Genomic DNA, 26,788 nt, shown 5'->3' with positions numbered 1-26,788 from the left:
ATGCATTTAGGCATGTAGAGGTGGTCAAGACGACTTGCTGAAGTGCAGGCCGAGCATCAGAACGGGGAAGAAAGGGGATTTAAGGGACTTTGAACGTGGCGTGGTTGTTGGTGCCAGACGAGCTGGTCTGAGTATTTCAGAAACTGCTGATCTACTGGGATTTTCACACACAACCATCTCTAGGGTTTCTGGTTATCATGGCACTATCACTGTCCTTTGACTGAGTGCCAGGTGCTTGTGCTGTTTGCTCTTATGTTGTAAGTTCAATAAAGAATAACTTTTTACTCAGCTTGAACTCCCACATTTTGAAGTGTAGAACAGAACACAGTTTCATTTGCTGAAATGAATTTTTTCCAAAATATGTAATGGTGTGGCTCATTATTGTGCATTATACACTGAATATCAATGGAAAGCCAGTAGAACATCACCATGTACAGGAGAACTTAGAACTCAGAGTCAGCATTAATCTCTGTATGTAACTAAATATATAACGAAAATATATTAGGAGGTCTCTTAATGAAATATCATCTGTTGAGATCGGTTATAATACAATCAGGTCGGTTACAGTTTAGCACAAATTAGTTAAATGTGTTGTGGTTATTTTATAAGCTGTAAAAATGAAAGAATTTTTTTTTTTTATGTATTTTCCCCTGCATGTCTCTTCATTCCACCTGACTTACCCAACCAGTTCACAAAAATCTTTTCCTCATTACATTCTCTCTGCAGCCTGAATTCGAATGTGATTGGTTAAGTAGGAAAATGTAATGACTGAAGTTTGCCAGTTCATCAGCTGTGATTTTCATTTATATTTTCATGTTGTGTAGAGCATTTTATGGGAAGATGTATTTCTCTCTGTTCTTAGTGCTTCTACTTGCCGTTGGAAATAAAGGTAAGGAGTTATTTTCTCTTCACTTGAGCCTAAGAATGAGCTCCCAAGAGGTTTGTACTGTAATAATGATTTTGACTTTAACAGTGCGCTTTCTTAAAGTTAAAAGTTTCTTAAAGTGAAAAATCTGAAAGTTAAATTTTTCATGAGCAATTCTATTATATATTATCATCATGCTAACTGACTTTAACAACAATGCCTATGAATCCAGCATTCATAATACATTACATGTTCCTTTATAATATATTATAAGAATTATATCGCTGCTATCGGAAGAAAACCTCGTATTTCCATTTTTGTCATTTTTACGTTATTGATATAGTTTTAAAATGCCTATTGCCCTTTACACTGTGTGTACATTTCAAGATGAATGGACCAAAAGAAATGACCCAAAATGGCTTGGAAATAAGTCTGGTTACATCGACTTAACAGTGACATTATAATTAAAGAAGGTTTTTTTAAAGTTATGATTTTAGAAATAACCTGTCCAGGGTGTATCCTGCCTTCCGCCCGATGACTGCTGGGATAGGCTCCAGCACCCTCCTGCGACCCTGATGGAGAAGCGGCTTGGAAAATGGATGGATGGATGGATGGATGGATGGATGGATGGATGGATGGATGGATGGATGGATGGATTTTTGAAATACAAGGTTTTCTTCTGATAACAGCAATATATACAGACTTGGCATAAGCTTGTGTAATTGCTCTTAAGTAGTTACAATTTCATATGTAATATTTTATAAAGTAAGAATAAATGCCTTCGTAAAGTCAGGTTTCATAATTCATATTAATATCTATAAGAACATCATAGACACTGTAGAGCACTAAACATGCATATACACTATGTAGAGTTTCATGGCAGGTCATTGTAGACTTAAAGTGAAATGAGTTTTAAAATATATATTTTAAATGGTAAGGAAATGTGTGTATATAATAGGTTAAAGGGCATTATAAGTGCTCTTTACAGGCTTTTACTGAAGTGAGATTGAAAAGATGCATGACTGGTAACATAGAAGGTCACAAATGATCATTAATTATGTTTGTTGTAATTGGTTATTGACACTGTTCCTTAAGCATTAAGTATGTAGTAACAAATTAAGCCGTAAAGAACATTTGTTAAATGGCAATGGATAGTTTAGCTTGTTATTATTTTATAGCTTATTTATTTTATTAACTGATAAGTGAAATGATAAGTATGTTTGGTTCATGTACAGCAGTACCATGATAACTTACTACTACTTATGCATTAGTCATGTAAACTTATATTTCTTCCAGCTCTCCGTGTCCACAGTCCCTCTAGTGCAAGTGTGGCCCAGTTAGGATACACAGTTTTACTGCCCTGCTTTTCTCAGAGCCCCTTGCCTCTGGAGGGTCTGCAGGTGGAATGGAGAAAAGCAGATTCAGAATCTCTGGTGATCCTCTTCCAGCAAGGAGAAGTCAGTCCAGATCACCAGAGTCAGCCTTTTAGGGATAGAGTCCACCTCTTCCCAGATGAGATATCCAAAGGGAATCCTGCTCAACAATGTGGTCAGAAATGATACTGGAGTTTACCGGTGTAAAGTCAGTACAACCCAAGAGTCCAGTGAAACTGAGGTGGAGCTTAAAGATATTGGTGGGTAAACATACTCCATATAAACTCTGAGCATCTATATTAACATCATTTTGTCCATCTAGGCAGGGTTGGGATGGCTACTAAAAATGAGTAGCTAGTTACTTTGTAGCTACTTTTCCAGAATTTGTAGCTAGCTACAATTGAGCTACTTTTCCAGAAAAAGTAGTAGCTACTCTTTAGCTACTTTCAAAGCACAACTGTCGCAATGTTTGTAAATCTCCACCTGACACACCGAACAAGCCCAACTGAAATTGTGAGCAAGATGTTGCATTTAATCATTTTCCAGAAAGAAACATGCAACTGAACAACTGCAAAAATACAAAAAGATCATGAAAAAGTGTAACCAACCATCCAACTTACACAACCAAAGGTGTGAAAAGCTAAGAAATGTAGACTAAGTAAAGGCACAATCAATCATTCCAGGTTTATCCTAACACAAATGAATGAATACAAACCAAACCAAACCATTATGTGCAAAGAATTGTCAACTGTTGAAATAAAACCGCTCCAATTGAAACATTTCAGCAAGATCTGTACAGCCATGACGTTCAGAGTCCTTAGGTAAACTTCAGCTATGCTTCAGTCTCAAAATTCTGAAATTTTCTGAATTTCTTCCTTCTTCGCTGTAAGGTAAAATTTTGCTGATCGTTATAGTTTTTACAATAAATGGCCTTAAACACTGGAGTTAATGTAGAAATACTAGTTCACCAACTTTTATTGCTGAAGATTAATGTGCAGACTGCTGGACGTACAACAGCGCAGACAATCTTGCCTAGCTCATAGATACAAAATGACAAAGAGAAAGATTTAAGATGAACGTAGATCATTTCGAGATTAATTGACTTATTTACATTTATAAGCACCCCAGCTGGTTTCCTGACCAGTCAAACAGTCGTGAAGTCAGCTTTTTGGTTTTTCCCCTTCCACCTTAAATGGCGCAGCAGTGCATTCTGGCTCCTCAGGCACCATATAAAGTTGAATGGGGCAATTTGAACAAGACGTTGGCGGTTGAGAAGCAACGTTGAGAGACATTTTACAAGAAACTCTTGGAAAGTTTCCTGACCTAGGTGTGAGAAAGTTAAAGCAGAGCAAAGTAAGTCTGCATCTATATTATGTTTTAGTCTGTACTATCACATCAGCACATACAGAGACATCATTACAGCCATAATGGTAACGTTTCATCTTTGTTCATAGGATAAAATGACTCTTCTTAACATATCAGTTGCCGACCACTGAGCTAAGCCTACTGGTGAGGGGTAATCAGCATGTGGGGCCAGCTGGCGACTGCTTGCTCGAACGGTCAGTTAGGATTGCACAATTGCCAGTAGCCCAGTTATTGACGTGTTCTGTGGTTCAGATTTTTCGTGGGTTGTCTGAAGCCTGTAGCAAAATGATAGCAAATATTATTGCTATAGCTACACAAAATTTGATTTTGTTTGATTTGTGTAGCACCTACAACTGTTAGCTACACTTCATAAAACTGTAGACGCTACAGCTATTAGCTGCAAAAATTGTAGTTAGCTACAAAAAGTAGGGTGCTACTTAGCTACTCCCCCATCCCTCCATCTACGTCAAAACCTTTTGGCTTTTCAAGCCAGAATGCTGTTGTGCCCACTGGAGATGCCCTGGAGATGTTTTTTTATTGACAATAATGACCGCCCAACATGGTCTTTGTCTGTTGTAGTGCATTCAAGACTAAACAAAGATTCAATATCATGCCACATTCAATGTTACTAAGGTCATTTGTTTTCCAAAGAGATTCTGGTAACTCAACCCAGCTCACATCACTGAATTTTGTATTTATTTTATTGTTATAAACTCTAATTTTGTCTATTTACGCCAAATTCTTTCAGAGCCTCTGGTGGTTAAAGGGGCTGACCATGCTGTCTTTGCCTCGGTGGGTGAGGATGTAATACTGAACTGTTCTGTAGACTCTAATGTTCCTCCCAACAAGATTGAAGAAGTGTCCTGGAGAAGGACAATCCAAGACCAAGACATCCTCATTCTGTTCTTTCAAGACAACGAAGTCCACTCAGACTCTTCACATGAAAGTTATCAGGAAAGAGCCGAGTTCTTTGTCTCTGAAATCCCCAAAGGCAACTTCTCACTGAAGCTGAAAGATGTAAAGATAGAGGACAAAGGAGAGTTCATATGTGAGGTCCACATGGGTGACTTGTCAGCTCATACTGTTGTGGTTCTACAGAGACTAGGTAACGTGAGAAACTATGACCTTTTGTTATTGCTTACGTTTCATTTACATTTGCATGATTACTGTCTTTAGAATTGTCCTCAATGGCAAATGAATGCTTGATGAAGGTCTTCACTGTTAACAGTGGCGCCAATTTAATAAAACGATTCAACAATTAGAATATGTAATGTAAGGGAAGTCAGCCATTCGCAAACATTTTCTTTTATGTAATCTGAAATATTAATTTTGAGTTCTTTCATCTCAAACTCTAGACAGTACTTTGATCAACTACTGAGATTTTCAAGCTTAAAGGCTAGAAACCCCTGTCTGATGATATATCTTGAATGTGATAAAAACTTTTGGAAATCTACAACTGCTTTGGAGTGCATTTTTATGTTTTTAGTTTTTTTAGTATTATTGATTGATTGATTGATTGATTGATTGATTGATTGATTGATTGATTTTCTAGCTGGTGAATTCAAAAGAAAGCCAACTGAAACCCATGCTGATGATGTTTCTTAAATCTTGTAGAATTTTTTAAAACCTACAAGAGCTTTGGGGTGTGTTTATGTATTTATTTATTTATTTATTGGCTAGCTGGTGAATGCCAAAGCAAGCCAGATCGCTAACATCACTGCTAGGATGCCAAATATCGTATTACAGCAGGGTTTCTGTAGTAATTGTCTTCAAATCATCATCACGTTAACAAAGTGACAGGCCATCTAGATTTCTTACCTCAGTTTGGCCTCTTTTTTTGTGACTGACAGACTAACAAACCTCTCTGACATCAATTTTGTGCTGAATAAAGATTAAATCAGTGTTTTTCTAATGATGTTGCTTGACAACTCAGTTGCGTTACCACTGACTTGGTTGTATTTTTAGCCTACAGATGTCTAGTAGCTAGGCTAGCGCTCAGGATTGGTAGACACAGCAGAGATTCCCAATGAAGGTTTGAAGTGTTATTGTAACGTTTGTAGCTGGAAAACAAGAACATGAAATAAAATTGTAAATTCTGTCCAAGTAATTAGGTTGAGGGATACCATGCAGCACAACTGAATACTGCCTAACATGACAAACAGCATAATAACCTCTAGCTGTGGGCTGGAAAGCCCCCATGTGCACCTATGGGCTTAAGCATTGCTGGCGTGAGCCTAGTGGAAGACATCAATAAGATTTCTGCTTTTGTCTGCCTGCTATGACAATCAAATGAAGTCTGTAACATCACAATGTAAGAGGAAGACTCTCTGACTATGCTTGTGCTCATATTGATTCACTTCTACAGGCTTCTCCATCTTCCATATACTGATATTGGTGCTGTGCTTTACTGCACTGCTACTTTCAGCGGGACTCTGTGCTCACATTTTCATCCTGTTGAGACAGAAAGGTACTGTATTTCAACAGATGTTTTCCGTTTCTTATAATAAGTATCCTGCACTAACCTCTGCATAACTGTCAAGTGTGTTGTCTTTCTCAGTGTCTAGCGGGAAAACGATGAAGATGCACGCTTCCCTGATCCTCTGTCCAAACATTTGTATGTGTGTTGCTTTCATCTTATGGTCAAAAGAAGGTAAATCCATCGTTTTCATTTCTTCAGCATGGCATCACCCGTACAAGCATCTCAAGTACATGATATAAGCTTATTTTTGTATTATTTTTATTGTCCTACAGGGTCTCTGATTGAGATAGTGATGTGTTCAGCTGTCAGTATTATACGGCCCCTCATGCTGATAAAGACCGCTCCTTACACTGACAGATTCCCAAGTAGGTCTTTGTATGTGTATGAACTTGAGAGCACAAGTTATTTAAAATATTGATATTACAGAATGGTTTAATGCCAGAAGTATAATACTGTATTCCAATGGCAACAATGAATACATCAACCACAGTAACATTGTTGTCCCATGCGTTATTAACACATAACTAGAGTTATTAGACACTTAATACAAAGTTGGACCAAAAGTATTGCTCTGGATTTACTCTACATCAATAAAAAAAATAAAATGTAAGTAATATTAATGACAGTAAATGCACTGATCTTGGACTCATGGACCCAATGTACACATTTGAATCATGTAAATTCAAAGCCGTATTTTTTTTTCAATATGTTGGCTGTACATTTCCAACCTAATGACACTGTCTAATACCCAAAATATCATATGCATTCACATAAGGCAGCTAGACAGATGGTTAGTGTAAACAATTCATTGTTTGGACATGTTTTCTACTTGTGAGCAGCTGAGCTTTTTTTGGTTCGGCCAGGTGTAAACCGTGTGGTCGCTCTCGTTTCTGTAATTGATAATGAAGTTTCTATGTTAAAGTTACCCCACCTGCCCAGTGTAGCGCTAACCCTGTCTGAATAGTAGCTACAGTATAAAGCCCTTTGTAATTTACTGTTAACGTACAACGTTCTCAAAATAACTAAGTGGGTGTATTTCACAGAGCGCTTGGTGAAAACTGTGAAGGTCTTGGCTCTTCCAGTGTCCTACTCAGTTATAACAACGGCTGCATGCTCAAGCAAGTGAAAAACCAAGAGGTCAGCACATCAGGAAGACTGTCTTTTAAAGTTTGATGTTTTAAAGCATTTGCTTATAATAACTAAGGAAAACCTCTCTATGGCTATTTCAACTGACTCTCAGTAACATATCATCAACATCAACGGTGTAGCAGCAGCAGCAGTGAATACATTCAGTACATTATGAAGAGACTTTTAATTAACTGTGTAAATAAAGTGTCTTCATAATCGCTGGAATTAGTTATTTTTTACTTTATTTGGAGTCCAGGTTCATATCTGGAGATGTTTAACCTGAGAGGAACTGAACATGTAACAGGTTAAAAACAGACCATCTCAACAAGCTGGTGTAGACACACTGCTGACGCTATGCTGGAATGATTTTTTATGGGTTAGAATTTAGGGTTAAGTTGAGGTTGAGGTTAGGGTTAAGATGAGTGTGTGGAAGAGTATTAGGATTAGGTTTTTGGTTGAGGTTAAGGTTAAGGTTAGGGTTAGGGTTAGGAATAGGGCCAAGATAAGGGTTAGAATTAGGTTTTGGGTTGAGATTTAAGATTAGGGTTAGGGTTAGAGTTAGGATTACAGCCTAATCCTTAGGGTTAAGATCAGGGCCAGGATAAGGGTTTAGAATTAGGTTTTGGGTTGAGATTAAGGTTAGGTTTCACCTAATGGAAGGACTATATGAAGTTTACTTCATATATCAACAATACATCTACTTAATGTAAGTAATACATCAACAGTCCATATATAGTACAAGATATTTACCTCAGTGTAATCAGTGCTGAACTTCTACCTCCCTGCTGCTTCACTCATATATTACTGATACCCTGTTTTTTATGTTTAACTCAAAGTGTTAATCACAAAAGCAATCCCATCTATCAATTTATTTATGAAGTTGACTTATCTGAAACTTGGTTCAATTATGAATCTCATTTTTTTGTCCAGAACTGATACTCAAACGAAGTATAAACATTTTACAATCGAAGGCATAGAGCGAAAGCAAAACAAAGACTAGAAGAATGCAGGAAACAAAACAAGAAAGATCAGAACTAGGTAGTGAGAGAAATGCATTGACTGATAAGGACTGGTATAAATACTGCAGGAAAAGAAAGGGGCTGGAATGAGGAAGAGGTGGATGTGATTAATAGATACCGGAGAAGGGTGAAGATAGGAAGAGACAACAAATTGCTATTCATAATTATGCATAATAAACACTGATATTGCCATAGGAATTATCGAGCACTTGATCACCTAAATTCACATATTATTAGTGTATGTTTTGCCACATTTAATTCCTATAAGACCTAAGTATCCTGAAGAGACTAGTGTTATGACAGCTGTTCACATGATTTTATCTAGCCCAAGGAAAAGTAGTAGCAACATACAATCAAATAGACCGGCACACCGATTTAATGCTCAATTGAATAATTTGTATGGCTTGCCAAGGCAAATTGTTCCAGGCTTTTTGATTTCAGGATGGGCAGATGCCAACATAACAAACAGAAACCTATGAAACCAAACCCAAGAAACTACCATTCATAATCCCCAAATAAATAAATTCACCCTACATAGTTCTGACTAGTACGTTAGAGTAAAAGGTAAACAGACAAAATGGTACAAGTATCAAATAGCAAAAAGCCAAACAACGCCGAGTCTAGTTCATCATTCTAACTGGTCTATAACTCAGAACACAAGGCAAGCAACAGACATGAATAGAGCAGCAAACCATTTCCACAGACCAAGTGGTGAAACACCGCGGGCCAAACGGCATCCTGCTTTTTCAAGGGTGAACCTTCATTCAGCCACCAATCACAGCATGCACTGCCATCAGCTGATAAGATCAGCTGACATCTGCCTCACCAGATGAGCTCATCCAAGCATCTCCACCTAGAAAACGCATGACCAGCAGAGGGCAGCAACAGGGGCGTTGGAGATCTAGTAATGTAGATGTAATTAGAACCTAATCATGTAATTAGACATAAAATAAGTAGTTTTTTTTTTTTTTTTTAAGAGAAAATTAATCATTTGTGTTCAATAAGCTGCATAAAAAGGTATTAACAAAGCTGTTGTGCATTTGATGCAAGTGTTAGTGAAAACTTCAACATACCTTCAATAATTTGTTAATACAGATCACAATAAATAAAATTTGATGCCTTAAAATCTCAGGCTTATTAGATACTAAGACTTACTATTCAGTATCTACAGGGACTTCAGTGCAAACTGCCTGAGCTATTCTTAGGCTATGGAAGTGTGTAATAAAACTTTGGGCCCTGGCCTTTTAAGGGGTTAATGTATTGTGAATACATCATTAAGAGGTGTCTAATTTGGGCTTTATTGAATAATGAGGCCTTAGTAAAAAGCAAGATGTGCTACTTAAACCACTTTTTTTGGCTTTTTTGTTTTCTTTTAATAAGGTTTTAGTTATTGTCTTGCAGCATATTGGAAGAAGCATGACAAGTACATATCCATATGATTATAATGCAGATTTTAACAAATGTCATACTTTTATTTGAATGCAATGTGAATAGATTATGCAATTTATTTACCTTTTGCATGTTTTTTTTTTTTTAGCTCTTTTGAAAAATGCTAGATGGGCACAGACGGCATCCCAGTATGTTAATTTCATGTTGGCTGGTTTGGCGGTGCTGTGTTTCATCATTGCTGTTATTTTAGGTGAGTAAAAACAATAATTTTGGTATAAGCACTTCATCTTGCTGATATAACAATCTGGGTGTATAAAGTGACGGGCATAGAATATCAAAACTCATTTACCATTGGATATGTATAAAGGTACACTTTGCAGGCTCACAGTTACAAAGTGTAATTCAGCTTTGACTACACAGGTTATCAGTGCCCCTCTACCTTAGAGGTCCATTCTCAGCACAGCAGTTAAACCAAAATAGCAGTTACTTGTATGTATGCATGTATGTATGTCTGCGCTGATACAAGTGTATTAGGCTCGGCAGCATTGAGAAATTTATTCAATGAATCGATTTTCACCTCTACGTTTTTCAGTACCTCAATTTTCTATTTTCTGCTGTGAGTATTAATCACATTGATCTCATAAAAGGTACCCATATTATTCTTTCATCTATTGTTGTGATTGGATCCAGCTTGATTGAAAACAGTGTTTTCATTCTCTGCATCATTACCCTGAGAAATTCTAATAGAAGTGAGTAAAAATGTCTAATGTCTGTTTTTAAAAAATGACCACCATATGACCATCACTGGCCCCTTTTTATTCATAACTCTGAAGAGCTACGTATTATAATCTCCCAATTTTAAACGATGTGGCCATTGCATTCAGGTGGACCAGAATGCGAAAGTTTACTCCACCTTAGTCAACTTCAGCCTGGATAAATTAAGCTAGCTAGGGGCAGGTGCTATCTGTAGCCAGATAGCTCAGGCCTAGTTGTACCCCTGTCCACCAACCAAAAAATATCTGGTCAGTGGGGGTCCTATGATGGTCCTTCTTCATTAATGGATGGTGAAGGGAGGGGGTGGATTTTTGTATATCAACAGATGAGCAAGTGTAAAAGCATGAAAAGAAGGAATGTTATGGGGAAGTCATGGACTGAAGGTTAGGGAACCAGCCTTGTGACCGGAAGGTTGCCAGTTCGATCCCCTTTGGCTGACAATGCGTGACTGAAGTGCCCTTGAGCAAGGCACCTAACCCCCAATTGCTCCCCAGGCACTGTGGATAGGGCTTCCCACCGCTCCAGCAAGAGTGCTCACTGCCCATTAGTGTGTGTGTGTGTGTGTTGTTTCACTGCATGGATGGGTTAAATGCAGACATCTAATTCCTCCGTGTACAAAACACAGCTGGGCAACTCAATTCAGTGAAAAATATATAAATGTGTTAAAATGAACAATGAGATCTTCAAGTAGTGCTTCCATTATTTTGTAAATCCCCTGTATTTTAATATACAGATGAAAATATTCATACAATCGCTGTAAGATTTTGGTTGGGGTAATAAACGCATAACACTACCCTTTTTATTTCACAGCTGGCTTTGCTCTCCGCATGCATTCAGCAATAGCTCTAGAAATTTGCAGTGGTGCTCTGCTGGGTCTTTTCCTCAGCAATAGTACATATAGATTTGACAGTAAGGTTTTTATTATTATTATTATTATTATTATTGCCCATGAAATTTGAAATATAAGGGGTTTGTTTAATTCTCTAATATTTTATAAACTTAATATCATAAATTCACTGTAAATGAAAGTTGAAAGGGTTCTTTAGTTTGATGGAGACTATGCTGTTAAACTTGACATCATAATAGCAGAACACGTTTTGGTGCTCTATAGAATCTTTTTCAAAGAAGTTCTATGTAGAACCATCTACAGACTATTCTCCTTCAATCTGAAGAACGTTCACAATGTTAAGACTTACAGTGTCGAGATGATAAGTTGTTCAATTTCAAGAAATTTGTAAAAAAGTTTTCAGGATAATAAGTTCAAAGTTGACATGAGGCATTTTATATATTTTTACAAAATAAGTCATTACATTTATATTGTAAGTCAAAAGTATGAGGAAATACGCTGTTACTTTGAGACACAAAGTCAAAATGAAAGATTTTAAGCAATTAAGTCATTCAATTTAGATATTAAATCTATTTTGAGATGATGACTAATTCATGTATCAGATAGTGAATTTAGAGACAATGGTGTTATTTCTAGATACTAAGTCAATATTTAAAAACGTTTTTTTAATATTTTTAATGTGATATTTTCAAATTTCTATAAAAAGAATAGTCATTATTGTTTCAGAATGCAATGTAAAAATGGGAAAAAGTAAATACTTCAAGAAACAGAGAAGGAGAAAAAAGTTCTCCACTTGGCAGGAATGAGCTTCTATGATATCATGACTATACGTCTCTGGAAATTTCAGAGGGCCTCCATGTACCAGCAATATTTCCCCCTGTTATCATGGCAATTTTGATGCTCAATACTCTACAAAGGCACGGCTTCCAAAGAAAGCCCTTTAAATGTAAGTATGATAAAAGTTGTTTTAAAAAATAATACCAATAATATAAAATTATTTTTTGACATAGTTCTATTTTTCAGTTAACTCAAAATAAGAAGACGCATCCAATAAATTAATTTGCATCCCTAATTTTCTCAGTACCTTAATTTTCTATTTTCTGCTGTGAGTATTAATTACATTGATCTCATAAAGCACCATTCATTCCCTCCAACTTAGGTGTCCATATTACTCTTTCATCTGTTGTTGTGATTGTATCCAGCCTGATTGAAATCAGTGTTTTCATTCTTCTCGTCGTTGCCCTGAAAAATTTTAATAGGAGTAAGTATTTGAAGCGACTAAGAAAAAAACTGACCAAAACCAATTGAAAGTGTTCTTCAGATTGATGGAGACAAATGTTCTATATAGAACCATCTACAGTTCATTCTCCTTCAATCTGAAATGGTTTCTTGAACAATTCTGTAAAAAATAAAAAATAGTTTTTTTTTAAGAATCCTTAAAGAAACATTGTTTTGTGTATTTCAACAGTTGTAATGATGGAGAAACAAATAGGAATCAATAATATCATGTGAGACTTTTGTTTTCTAAACAAAAGTGATGCAGTAAAACATAAACCATGCTCACAGAAACGATTTCAAATAGACCCCTGCAGCAACTTAATAATTAACTAATACTCTGTTAATGATAGCTAGTATGTAACTGTTGCTTGTACATTAATTAATGCTACCATTTGAAATATTGCTTTAATAAATGTATTATATTTAAGTGTAATAAGTAATATATATCTTTCAAGATACACTCTAAAGTTTTATATATATATATATATATATATATATTATAAAGTAATTTCTTGTTGGGGTCAATGGGTTTACTGTTTTCAAAAAATATATATTAACTATATATTAATTATAAAAGGGGAATTAAGGGAATGTTTCTGTATCACAGAGCAGCAAGATAGAAACCTACTCAATCACTTGAAACATGATGTAGACAGTAAATATTTAACATTTAATTTTATACAATATATGAATTATGAGTCTAAAATAAGTAAGTCATGAGAATCATTGATTACTTGTATGTCACTAAATAAACAGTTAAACTTTCAAATGTTACTATTTACTTAATACACGTGTAAATATCTTATAATTAGGTAATGATTAAATGGCTGTTTAGTAGGACTTGCTATAATAAATACCATATGCGTTGCACCCAATGGTGGTACATAGTACTGTACGCATGTAGAAATTTATATGATATAGAATATTAGAAAAAAAAACGATTAAAAACTGCTTTTTTTTTTCATCAAGTGAAATGAAGGAAAATAACATGGAATTTGTGGAATATTGTTTTTTGCATGTAATAACTTTTTAAATTTTTATTTTCAGCATGGTTTCTTCCATTTGAGGTTGTGTTACAGGTCACTGCATGGCTCTCAGTGATTTTACTGATACGGTGTAAATGTTTTACACAAGGATGTTGTTCTCATCAGAGGGGAATCGGGTGTAAGTATGACACTCGCACATCCTTCCGTTTTTTCCTTTTTCCAGATCAATGAAAGCCAATGAAGTGTTTCTTAAACTGACAAAACAACAACAACAACAAACGTGCAATACCTCTGTAAAAACATGTCTCTGTCTCTCATCTTTTATCTTATCGATTGAACCTCACAGTCATTGTAATCTACTGTATAAAATCGACAATTGATTGTTTTAATCATTGCCAGATGTGTGCGGTGCTGTGATTCTTGCAGTTCTAGTCACTGCCTATGGTGCCCTGTGCGTTCACTATGTACACGAGTACATGGACAATAATAAAGGTATATAATCATTTCAATACATTTACTGTACATCTACTATATGACACTGAGTAAAATCAGAAGCCTTAAATCTACCTGATCTCACAAAGAGAACCAGACTAGAATGGTCAGATGCACTGACCCTTTTAAGGTAGGACGCATTTTCCTCAAGGCAGCATGTACTGCAATATAATGTGTGCTCCCACTCTTATCCCAACAACAATATATGGTAAATATATAATCTAATAAACACACACACACACACACACACACACACACTTTCTAAGCCGCTTCTCCCTCAGGGTCGTGGCGGGGTACTGGAGCCTATTCCAGCGGTCATCGGGCGGAAGGAAGGACACACCCTGGACAGGTCGCCAGTCCATCGCAGGGCATCTAATAAACAATAATAATCTAATAAACACTTTATTATATTGAATAATATTAAATAGTATTATTTATCTAGAATAATCAATATCCAGTTGGGGTCATGGCAAAATATAAATAATAATAATTAAATAAAATAAAATATAAACATAGCCATGTTTTTAATATGGGCCTTTCAATGGTTCACTTTGACACCCCTGTTTTATATGAAACTGGTGTACAGTGTAAGTTCACGGTTTACAGACCAACTACATGAAAATGTTTTAACCATAGCCAGCTTGCACACAGTATTTGGTTATTGCATTAAAATATGCTTCTTACCTTATCAATGTTTGTGTTGTGACGTTCCTAAATATTGTTAAACGTTGTAAAATACTTACTAATGTTACTAATTACATGGTTATTAGAGGCACTAATATAAAGTGAAGCAGAATATATTTTTGCCTCTCATAAACTGGTATAGATTAGACCTCATAGGGTTCAACACTAGAATGACTAAAGCCACGAAAATAATCCGTAAGGGAAAGCAGCCCCCATGGAGCCCACCCCCCTGCTGTGAAGCGATTAAAGCCTATTGTCTTGGTAATGATAAGGAATGCATTGGAAGCACCACCCACCTCCTACAGCTCCCAAAGCACCTAACGTGACCCAACTTGAAGGTGAACGGCAAGAAGGAGGGGTGATGTCCTGAGGATCCTGAAACCTCAGTCATGCTAGTGTTAATCTACACTCTGGAAAAATACCTTTACAGAATACATTAAAGGCACACCGATGGTTTTCAGGTCATATCTGTACTTTTCTATTACATAATGTGTTAAAGAACAATGAAATCAAAAGCCTGGGGATAAAACAAGTTCAAACGAGTTCAAAGTAAATGCAACATTAATAATTGGTGCAATTATGTTCCCTAATTAAAAGTGCTGAAGACATGCCTTTGAGGGTACCACCCCAGTGACAAGGGGGTGCTGCCCCAGTGCATGCCCAAATCTTAAACTGATGTGACAAAGAGAAATAGAGACGTGTGTTCAGGTGCTGACTGCTGGATCAACTCCTGTTATGAAGACATTTTTCAATATGCGTTTATGAATCGCACAAGTACATGGGGGGGGGGGGGGGTGATCTATATTTAAAATATGGCTTTGTTGATTGGAGGTATAATGACACATATTATAGATATTTTACATATTTAAATATTTTCTGTGATAAGACGCATCCAGAGGCCTAGTTTTGTCATGGAAGGTGGCTCCACAAAAAACGTAAACATGAGAGACCCTCAGAAGAGAACGTTGTTTTATAATGAGTCTGATGTTTCCAGTCATTTTTAACTAAGCGGTTTTCCCCACAGCCAACTGGAAGCCTATCCCAAAAAGTCACCTGTCCTTTTCCGTCGATAGTTTTCTGTCAAATAATAATTTGTACAATTACATTTTTCTGTAGTGGTGCCAACGTTGACTGTCTAAATGTGTTGGCTCTATGCTCATAAGTTGTACTGCACTTTGCATTTGACTATAAAAACATATGCAATGTGCAGCTGTGTATTTCCCACTACACAATTATGCCTTGTATGGATGGTTTTTGGCCATAACCTGAGAAAAAAAAGCTTTTGAATTTAGGCATTTTCATTTTCTGTTGATTGCAGGTCGTGGTGGATACACAGCTTTGACTGCGCTGCTTCATGTCTTGGCAGCAACATCCTTTTTCAAACATCCTAAACATTTACCTGGTTAGTCTGATCCAGCTTACGTTTCATTGCTGTTGGAAGGAAACCTCATATCTCCATTTTTTGACATTTTTCAGTTTTAGCCATTATATGAAAATACCTGTTGCCCTTTACATTGTGTGTAAATTTCATGATGAATGGACTTTAAGAAATGACCCAAAATTACTCTGAAAAAAATCTGGTTCCATTAACTTACTTTAAAAGTAATCTAAGCTTTTACATTCTCCTGTAAAGTTACCATTTTTAAGATATGAGGATTTTTTATATATATATGTTTACATCAAGAGCACAGACAAAAATCGGTTTTCTCTGAATTTCAGATATTCCTCATATTCTGATCTACATGTTTGGAGCTGTAGGACTGAATGTTGTGAATTCTATCACTCTAATGACTGAGCTGAGCCTGAAAGCAGGTAACCTTCATACTGTATGATGGTGTGAGATTCCACACTGTTGTATGTTTTGCTGTTCTTTAGCCTGTGTTTTGACTATGAGCAGTAAAATAATAAAAAATTATAGCAACATATGTGTGGTAATGGTACTGGTAATGGTTATTTATTAGTAAAATAGATATAATAAAGGGGAATCTGGTCCTCTTTAAGAAAACTCTCCATTCAATATAAAGCTAAATCATATCCATGCATGAGTTTAGCATAGATAAGATGATTCATAATATTGTGTGTCCTAATGAGTGATAAAACTTCAGTATAATAAAGCAAAACAAAAACGACAATATAGCAGAAATATTTGACTTGGTTATTAATTACATAGATAAAGTTGTAATGCAAAAGTTTGAGCTCCCCTGGACAAAATACATGTTGTGTTTAAGTGAAGTTATCTAAGTAAGTTTTCTCCTCTACAGGTAACAAACTTAAGTAAATAATTTTATTTATTCTGTTTATTTATGATTTGCTTTTTTCCCCAATATGTGAAAGTCAGCATATAAACATGTAGTATTGTTATGATCATTATTAAGACCAGTAGTAATAGTATGGTGTCAATAATGGCATAAAAAAAAAAATGTAAAAAGCAAAAGCGCTTCAAAGCAACTAGCTAGAAAACCAACAGTAGGTCTCATTCACCCACTGATCTTCATAAAAAATGCCTTCTTAAAAAACCCACTTTCATGAAGATTCAGCCATGGTTTCTTATTGGGAATTTGTTCTTAGGTAAGAACAGAATCTGCACAAATTCAAGAGCACAAAGCTTTAAAATGGTCTGGGGTTAAGGAGACGTCATGAATCTGATGTAGACATTTTCTTATGACCTTTCACAAAACCAAATTTAAGAAAACACTTAGGAAGATTTTGGTGAATGATCTTCCTTCTGATTGTGACTTTCTGATGAAAGTCTAATTAAATAATTTTTTGTCCACAGAGATTTAACTTTACCTTTTCACCTCACTAGAAAAAATGCCTTTTTTTATCCTAGATGATATTTCAGAGTTAGACTACAGCCTTTGAGTACGATGTCAAGAGTAGATTGGGCACAGTCACTGGATAAGATAAGATAAAATAAGATGTGTGTGGGATGGGGGCTTCTTCCTCTAGGTTACCCTACTATCTTAATTACTGACCCCTTAATTATTGATACACATCAGGGTCACGATTTGGTTATCACCAAATTTTGGGAGCTTTTTTTTACTTATTTTCCAGCAAAATATAGGGTTTTACTGATTAATTGTGGCTGATTATTACACTGTCGATTCTTAGGACAAGGAGAACGAACTGTGGAAGATCTTCGTGTGATTGTCTTACCATTTGAGACCATTTTTGTATTTGGTTGGCTTGCACTGCAAGTCTGTGATGTCTGTGAGTATTTTGTTTTATTACGACCATATTCTGCAAAGCACCATCTTGCACCATAGATAGAATAATAAAATATCAGTTTTATCACAAGTATTATCAATTTTCAGACACGTAGTGAAGCAGGTTTGTTGACTGGACATCACAACTGGAAATTATTTTTAGCCTGGGCTTATTCTTAATCTGTGACCAGGAACCTGAACCAGTTTATCAAGCGTTTAAGAATGTTTTTCCATCTAAAGTGGAAAAAATATTGAGTTTATTTAACTAACTACCTGAATCTTCTTTATTGGACACAGGGATAAGAACCAGACACAGGTAAGGTCGTTTACACTCAGTCCAGTTTACAGGCACTGATTACAGGTACTTATGCTTCGTTGTCATTTTTAACAGGATAAAAGAAAGTTTTGAAGATGAGAGGGAACAGACACCTCAGGTAGGATTATTATCAAGAACCATCAAGTTCCAACTCTTGGCAACCGCATGAATAGTGTACCTTCACAATGCTGTTCTCTGTTTGGCTCTATAAATGCTGATCACCCTCCTCCACTCTTACCTTCAGCCTTGTTCAACTTTAGTTGTAGAGATACAGGATTACATCGAACGTCCATCAAAACTCCATCATTCTTGACCTGAGTGTAAATCTTCATCTTTTTATTGAGTGATGGATTATTTATTGTTAATAATTCAATTCAACTTCACTGTCATTATACAGTACAGGGTAGTACAGTATAACGAAACACTATCGGGCTACTTTTCCAGTGCAGTAATAAAAGATGCATAGTAAACAGTGCAAAGACAAACGACAGTAGAAGACAGACCAAATGTGCAGAGTCAGTAGGTCCAGGTGTCGAATGTTGACAAGATGTGCGTAGGCGAGTGTTACAGGTGTACTGGACGTATAGACAGTTAGTGCATAGTCAGATATTCGAGTGTATCTGGTATATAGACAGAAATGTGCAGTACAGTACAGTCAATGCAGAAGTACTATTGTTATAAACAGTGATCTGTACATAAAGTGTACAGTGCAGGTAGAGAGTAGCAGCATAATGTTCAGGTAACATCTTAAATAAAAAGTTACAGTATAAATATATAAACATACTAGAAATAAGGCTCAGTCAGAGATGAAGTGCACAGCATACAGTCCTCTGAGCTGGTGGAGCTCAGTGTGTAGTGTACTGGGTGATCAGGCTGATCATTAACAGACTGTAGTGTTGTTGTTAAGCACAGGTTGATGCTGCCGGTAGGACCAGTTTGACAGCTCGGGGATAGAAATAACTGAAAAAAAAAAACATTTACTGTTTCCACATCTTCATCACTAATTGTGAAATTAACAGTCTTATCATATCCTTCGTCATCATATTGAGCTGAAGTCCCATCCTTTTACTTGGTTCTCTAACTTTCCTTATTAGGGCCTTCAAGGCTTCTTAACTGCTCGATTTTTCTTTACTGTTTTTCATTCATCGTTGAGTCAGTCGCATATCTAAGGTTACTTCCAGCAAGTCTGAACCCTCAGTCATCTTCTTCTAGTTTTACTTCTCTTGTTATTTTCAGCATATAGAATAAGTAAGTATGGAAATAGCACAGGGACATGGGGGCAGCCTTGTCTAACTCCATTGCCAATTTGGAGCCAGTCTGTTTGTATATTTTCTGTTATGACTATAGCTTGTTGATCAATCTAGAGGCTCCCACATTGGACTGCCGTAGGATACTCATTCTCCTGAGAACATTCTATAGTTTTACATGGTAAACACAGTCAAGGACTATTGATATATCTTGCTCTCTGCCTTTCCTGAATCTTGTTTGCACATGAAATGCTATGGTTTTGACATAAATGTCTGCTTTTTATAAAAATGCTTTTTTGTGATTTGTTGTTTATAGGATTTTCAAGAGATGGATGTTCTAGCTTCCCCAGTGCTTAAACCTTCTGAGTCCTTTGTGGTGACTGCTTAAAGAATATGTACAGTCAGATACCACCGTTAATTTATTTAATGAAATTGTCTAAAATCTCTTGGTGCTGAAGCATTAAGAATTCCTTTCACTGGAACTAAGAGGCCGAGCCCAACTTCTGAAAACAACCACACACCATGATCCCCCCTCCACCAAACTTTACACATGGCACAATGCAGTCAGACAAGTACCGTTCTCCTGAGAACCACCAAACCCAGACTCATCCATCGGGTTGCCAGACAGAGATGCATGATTCGACACTCTTTTTTGTGATTTGTTGTTTATAGGATTTTCAAGAGATGGATGTTCCAGCTTCCCCAATGCTTAGACCTTCTGAGTCCTCTGTAGTGACTACTTAAAAAACATGTACAGTCAGATACCACCGTTCATTTATTTAATTTCCCATCAAACAGACTTTAAGTGCAAACTATTCATTTTTCAGGAGATGTTTAGGTACAACAGGAAAACAAAATTAAGATAGCTCACTCACATCAGGAAGGGGAACATCCATCCAGCAGTCTTCGGGCGGAAGGCGGGAACATGAAAAGAACAAAAGGAAAAATCCATCCTGCCACTGTGAAAAGACACCGCACTGCTATGGGTCTGAAAGGATGTCGACACCCTTACAGAGAAAAGGGACCAGAACAGACAAAACAGGAAAGGATTTGAAAATCAATCAAAAAAGCTGCTCGAGCGCAAAAGTCAGCTTCATTGATTTTATATAGTAACTTAGCAGGTGTGGAAAAGTAGCCCTAGAGATTTCTTTGAAAGGCTGAGAGCAAGTCTTCTGAAAAGAATGCGAGCTAAACAGTGGACACATGATATATTAAAAATTGAGACATTACATATTCTATGCAAGTTTTTTGTGTATATGTTATTTTTAATTGTGTTTTCTACTTTTATCCTGACACTGTAAATATATAACTAATGGCAGTTTTACCTGGAAATAAAATAATGGCACAGTACTGTATATCTCACTCTGGCATATTTTATAAATGAATCTGTGGATATGTAATTTTTCGGAGGCCAAACAGATCATGAAGGAGTAATGTATTATTTCCTGAGATGCTGCACTGTGTCTTATGGAATTACAAATGCTGAAGAAGTGTAATGTGATCTACAGGGTCTGCAAATTAGGCAACTAATGTCAGATTATTAAGGTACCAGCAAGAGATGTTCATCGATGGAAACTGGAATGACACACTGGAACGGTGTGGTAGTGTGTTTTGGTACGAGTGGATCAGACACAGCAGTGCTGCTGAGGTTTTTAAACACTGTGTCCACTCACTTTCCACTCTATTGGACATTCTTACCTTGTTGGTCCACTTCATAGATGTAAAGTCAGAGATGATAGCTCATCTGCTCATTTAGTCAGCCACTGATTGTGCAAGTTCTCCTACTCAGAAAAATGAGAGAGCTCTGTAATTTTCATCATAGGTTCACTTCAACTATGAGAGACAAAATGAGAAAAAAAAGTCCAGGAATTCACATTGTAGGATTTTTAAAGAATTTATTTGTAAATTATGGTGGAAAATAATTATTTGGTCACCCACAAACAAGCAAGATTTCTGGCTCTCACAGACCTGTAACTTCTTCTTTAAGAGGCTCCTCTGTCCTCCACTCGTTACCTGTATCAATGGCACCTCTTTGACCTCGTTGTCTGTATAAAAGACACCTGCCCACAGCCTCAAACAGTCAGACTCCAAACTCAACCATGGCCAAGACCAAAGAGCTGTCGAAGGACACCAGGAAGAAAACTGTAGACCTGCACCAGGCTGGGAAGAGTGACTCTACACTAGGCAAGCAGGTTGGTGTGAATAAATCAACTGTGGGAGCAATTGTAAGAAAATGGAAGACATACAAGACCATTGATAATCTTCCTCGATCTGGGGCCCCACGCAAGATCTCATCCCGTGGGGTCAAAATGATCATGAGAACAATGAGCAAAAATCCAGAGCTACATGGAGGGACCTGATGAATGACCTGCAGAGAGCTGGGACCAAAGTAACAAAGGCTACCCTCAGTAACACACGACGCCGAGAGGGACTCAAATCCTGCAGTGCCAGGCGTGTCCCCCTGCTTAAGCCAGTACATGTCCAGGCCCATCTGAAGTTTGCCAGAGAGCATATGGATGATCCAGAAGAGGACTGGAAGAATATCATGTGGTCAGATGAAACCAAAATAGAACTTTTTGGTAAAAACTCAACTCGTCGTGTTTGGAGGAAGAAGAATGCTGAGTTGCATCCCAAGAACACCAAACCTACTATGAAGCATAGGGGTGGAAACATCAGGCTTTGGGGCTGTTTTTCTGCAAAGGGGACAGGACGACTGATCCGTGTTAAGGGAAGAATGAACGGGGCCATGTATCGTGAGATTTTAAGCCAAAACCTCCTTCCATCAGCGAGAGCATTGAAGATGGAACATGGCTGGGTCTTCCAGCATGACAATGATCCCAAACACACCGCTCGTGCAACGAAGGAGTGGCTCCGTAAAGGGGATTTCAAGGTCCTGGAGTGGCCTAGCCAGTCTCCAGACCTCAACCCCATAAAAAATTTTTGTGGAGGGAGTTGAAAGTCCGTGTTGCCCAGCGACAGCCCCAAAACATCACTGCTCTAGAGGAGATCTGCAGGAGGAATGGGCCAAAGTACCAGCTACAGTGTGCAAACCTGGTGAAGACTTACAGAAAACATCTGACCTCTGTCATTGCCAACAAAGGTTATGCTACAAAGTATTGAGTTGAACTTTTGTTATTGACCAAATACTTATTTTCCACCATAATTTACAAATACATTCTTTAAAAATCCTACAATGAGATTTCCTGGATTTTTTTTCTCATTTTGTCTCTCATAGTTGAAGTGAACCTATGATGAAAATTACAGACGTCTCTCATCTTTCTAAGTAGGAGAACTTGCACAATCAGTGGTTGACTAAATACCTTTTTGCCCCACTGTATATCTACACTATATTGCCAAAAGTATTCGCTCGTCTGCCTTCACACGCAGATGAACTTGAGTGAAATCCCATTCTTAATCCATAGAGTTTAATATGATGTTGGCCCACCCTTTGCAACTATAACTATGTATATGTGTGTGTGTGTGTAATGGTGTACAATAGTTATATTAATGTTTTGTTATGAAATTCCTGCTAAATGGGTTTGGCACCACCTGCTGGTTGGTCAGCATAGTACAGCTTCTACACTAACCCCTAATTGCTCCCCAGGCACTGTGGATAGGGCTGCCCACCGCTCCGGGCAAGTGTGCTCACTGCCCCCTAGTGTGTGTATTCACTAGTGTGTATGTGGTGTTTCACTTCACGGATGGGTTAAATGTGGAGGTGAAATTTCCACGTTTGTGGGATTAAAAATTGTCACATTAAATTCAATACATGTAACAGAGACCAGTATAGCCAGCTGGGCTTTTCCAAAACGCTTTATTTAAAGAGTTGAACTGAACTGTGCTGACGTCAGCCTGTTTCTTTAGTTGTACGCTGGCCCAAGCTTGAACAGAGACTTATACTGTGGTTGCCATACTCATTACAGGTGTGTTCTGTTTGTGTTTTAATGTGAACAGGATGAATGAGCACAGCAATGCCAGCTGGTTTAACTAGCTTATTTTTAGTTGCACCATGTGGTCTAGATGCCATATTCCATGTCATATCATCCATTTCATATTTTACCCTTTGTTGCTGTTGAGAAACGGATGACCTAGCTGTAAAATATAATTCATATTGATACTGTGACAGTTGACCCTGATAGGAATGTAAAATATAGACGGGTATAAGTCTAAAAAGCTGAACATGATATGGAAACACAAGCACTTCCACCACAATATGATCAAAGCAATTTGTAAAGGTTATTGTGTTATTTTCATGAATTATATCTGTCATGTATTTGGTTCATTTTGGAAATATGTTTAGACCACTGTATTCTTTGGGCAGTAGAGTGTTTGCATGCTGCCGTGTTGTACACTGGCCGAAGCGTGAACAGAGACTTATACTGTGGTTACCATACTCATTACAGGCAAGTAAAGCTGCATCATCCCAATTTGGTGTCCATCACTGACCAGGGTGGATGAACACCTGATACGAAGGGTCATATATACATATATATGTGTGTGTGTGTGTGTTTGTACAATGTAAAGGTCCTCCACATGCTGTGAAAGTAAGAGTTCTATACCAATTCTCTATACTATTATCACTTAAATTTGATAATTTGTATTTATTTAGTGTTCACCACCAACCATGTTGCGCTGACACTTCAACAGCAGTTTGAAAAGATATGCTGGTGATTCACGTGACTTGGGGGAAGCGTGTGCTAGCCCTCACCCTCTCAGCTTGCCAGCATCATGTGACCTAGGTGGTGCGTGGGATCTGGAGATGAGTCATATGGAGAGGAACATCTTGCTGATCAACGTCAGCAAAAGCCTCTACAGAATTTCAGCAAACTTCCTAGACCACTTTCTCGCTAAGTAGGCCAAGGAAATCTGACCGCACTGCTGCTTTGAAGCGGTCCTCATTGACGGCACGAATCCTCGAGCGTAATAAAACACAAAGCGGATCAGCTCAGCTTCAGTTGACCGATCATCATATTCCACCTTATTTCCAAAAACAGGATGACTTCTTTACAATCAGCTCGCGAGGAAAGCACTTCATGTGCTGTATAATGTGCTAATGCTAACACGGGTTACACTCTCACCTGTTCACACACTTATGAAGGTATGTTGCAGAAGGATATCTTCTGTTTTCTTGCCTTAACGTTACTAAGCAGAAAAGGCGAAAAAGCTTCCCAGGCAAGTTTACACAAGCATGTTTAATTACCCAACAAACGGTTCTTTATTGGGAAACCAGATAAGCAAGATGGCTTTATTATTTTTCTCCTCAATGCTGCAAATTAAAAGGATTCTTTAGGAACAGAACAGCAAAGTCCAGACAAGCAAAGTCAAAACCAAACAAACAACTTTCAGTTTCATAGAACAGCAGGTGAGCATCCGGGGCTGAAAACTTCAGAAAATCCAACATTTAACCACATTCACAATTTTCTCTGCATGAGACAATTTATGACTTATTTCATAGAGCATTTATAATATACAGCATTTATAATGTGCAACTACTAACAAGCAATATTTAGTAAACTCTGATTCTGAGGCTCCAGCACACCCCACACCCCACCAAGGCCCCCAATTATACATACATATATATATATATATATATATATATATATATATATATATGTGTGTGTGTATATATATACAGTACTGCGCGAAAGTTTTAGGCATCTAATCTCATTTTCAACAATTGACCTCAGGAGTGAGTTTATCATATACATTAGAATAAAGTCACATTCATAATTCAAATAAACAGAAAAACAGTAATGTTATATTTTTGGCTTCACATTCTTTACATACATAGTAAATGCAAAACAGCATAGGAGAATCACATTATTAATGATGAAAAGCAGATTAAATGTCAAAATAAGACACAATATGTCATTGCCAAAATTCTTAAAAACCCCTTAAAATCCCAACACCATTATTTTACAATGCCAAAGCTTATTAATCATTAATTACATGGAATGCAAACTGGTTGAGGCTTTCTTTGGTTGTAGCAGTGTGTAATAAAACCTTTTGCCCTGGCTTTAACCTTTTTACAGTTTAAGTGGCTTTATCCTATGTACAAAGTTCTCTAAAGGTATGTTCTGTACGGCATTCATGTCTATTAAGAACGCAGAGCAGAGACTGGCTGCAGATGCAAATGGCTGTTAGGTTGGGCGTGCTGGATGCAGCCCTTGGTGGCTACTATAATTAGAAGCAGGTACACTGGGATTTTGAGGTAAGGTGAGCAGTGAGTTGCTCTAGCAACTGTTGTTGCAGAGCTTGTGAAGATCATAAGACGTCCAAGTCCGTCTCTGAACTATTCAAGTAACCAACTCCAGCAAAAGTGCAGTACTCACATATTCATTCATTTTGGTATTTCCCTTCATTGTAAACAATACAATATAACCATACCTTGTTTTTCCTTTCGAAAATAAAAATAAACAACTCAATATTTGAAAACTATAACATTTTATCATATTGCATTCATAATGTAATGGTAACACAATATAACAGCCGTTTATGTGGAGGCTACCTACATAGGGACTTCATAACACAGGCATAAGCATTGAATGACATCATTATAAAGCAGTACTTCATATGTATGACCAGAAAGACAAGAAGACACTTTAGGAAATCAATGACATGGGCTTTGAACTAAAATGATGGACATTTGTTCCATTCATAACACTGTTATAAAGCACTGTTCCCAAGTAAAAAAGAAAAATGTTCAAAAGTGCCATTTCTATTAAGGAGACATCTGCAGACAAGCAAGCAAGCAAGCTACATTTATTTATACAGCACTTTACAGCGGGTGTTGTCACAAAGCAGCTTTACAGAACAGTCAGCATTACAGAAAGAAAAAGAAAAGAGAAAATCAGGGTCCAAGCCCCCCATGAGCAAGCCAGTGGTGACAGGGGCAAGGAGAAACTCCCTAAGAGCAAAAGGAAGAAAGCTTGAGAGGAACCAAGACTCAGAAGGGGAACCCATCGTCCTCTGGTCAACGCTGGATAGCAAACATCGTTAGTATAAAGTATTATAGTACACAGTGGGGAAAACAGGTGGGCAGTGGTTAATTTGATTAGTTTATGAAGCTGGTCCAGAAGGCTGGCGAGCAGTGAGCACCTGATCAAGGCAGAAGAGGCAACAGCATCAGACACACAGGATGGGCAGCTATTCAACTCCACCATGAATGAAAAAACATGCATAAACATGCATCAAATGACAGATCAGGGTCTATCACGACACCAAGATGTTTTACTTGATGCAACTAAGAAATTGTTAAGTTAAAGTGTTCAGTTAGACAGTTTGTTTCTATCTGCTTTTGGACCAAGAAGCAGGACCTCTGTTTTATCTGAGTTAAGTGG

General features: G+C 37.2%; 1 pseudogene; it reads left to right on the top strand.

The window, feature by feature from the left end:
- The first annotated feature begins 1,879 nt into the window (after positions 1 to 1,879).
- Positions 1,880 to 24,303, top strand: LOC119263477 (annotated as a pseudogene).
- The last annotated feature ends 2,485 nt before the right edge of the window (positions 24,304 to 26,788 follow it).

This window comes from Pygocentrus nattereri, chromosome 5 (genome assembly GCF_015220715.1).
Source record: "Pygocentrus nattereri isolate fPygNat1 chromosome 5, fPygNat1.pri, whole genome shotgun sequence".
Classification (NCBI taxonomy): Eukaryota; Metazoa; Chordata; class Actinopteri; order Characiformes; family Serrasalmidae; genus Pygocentrus; species Pygocentrus nattereri.
This window is presented reverse-complemented; position numbering and strand designations above follow the sequence as displayed.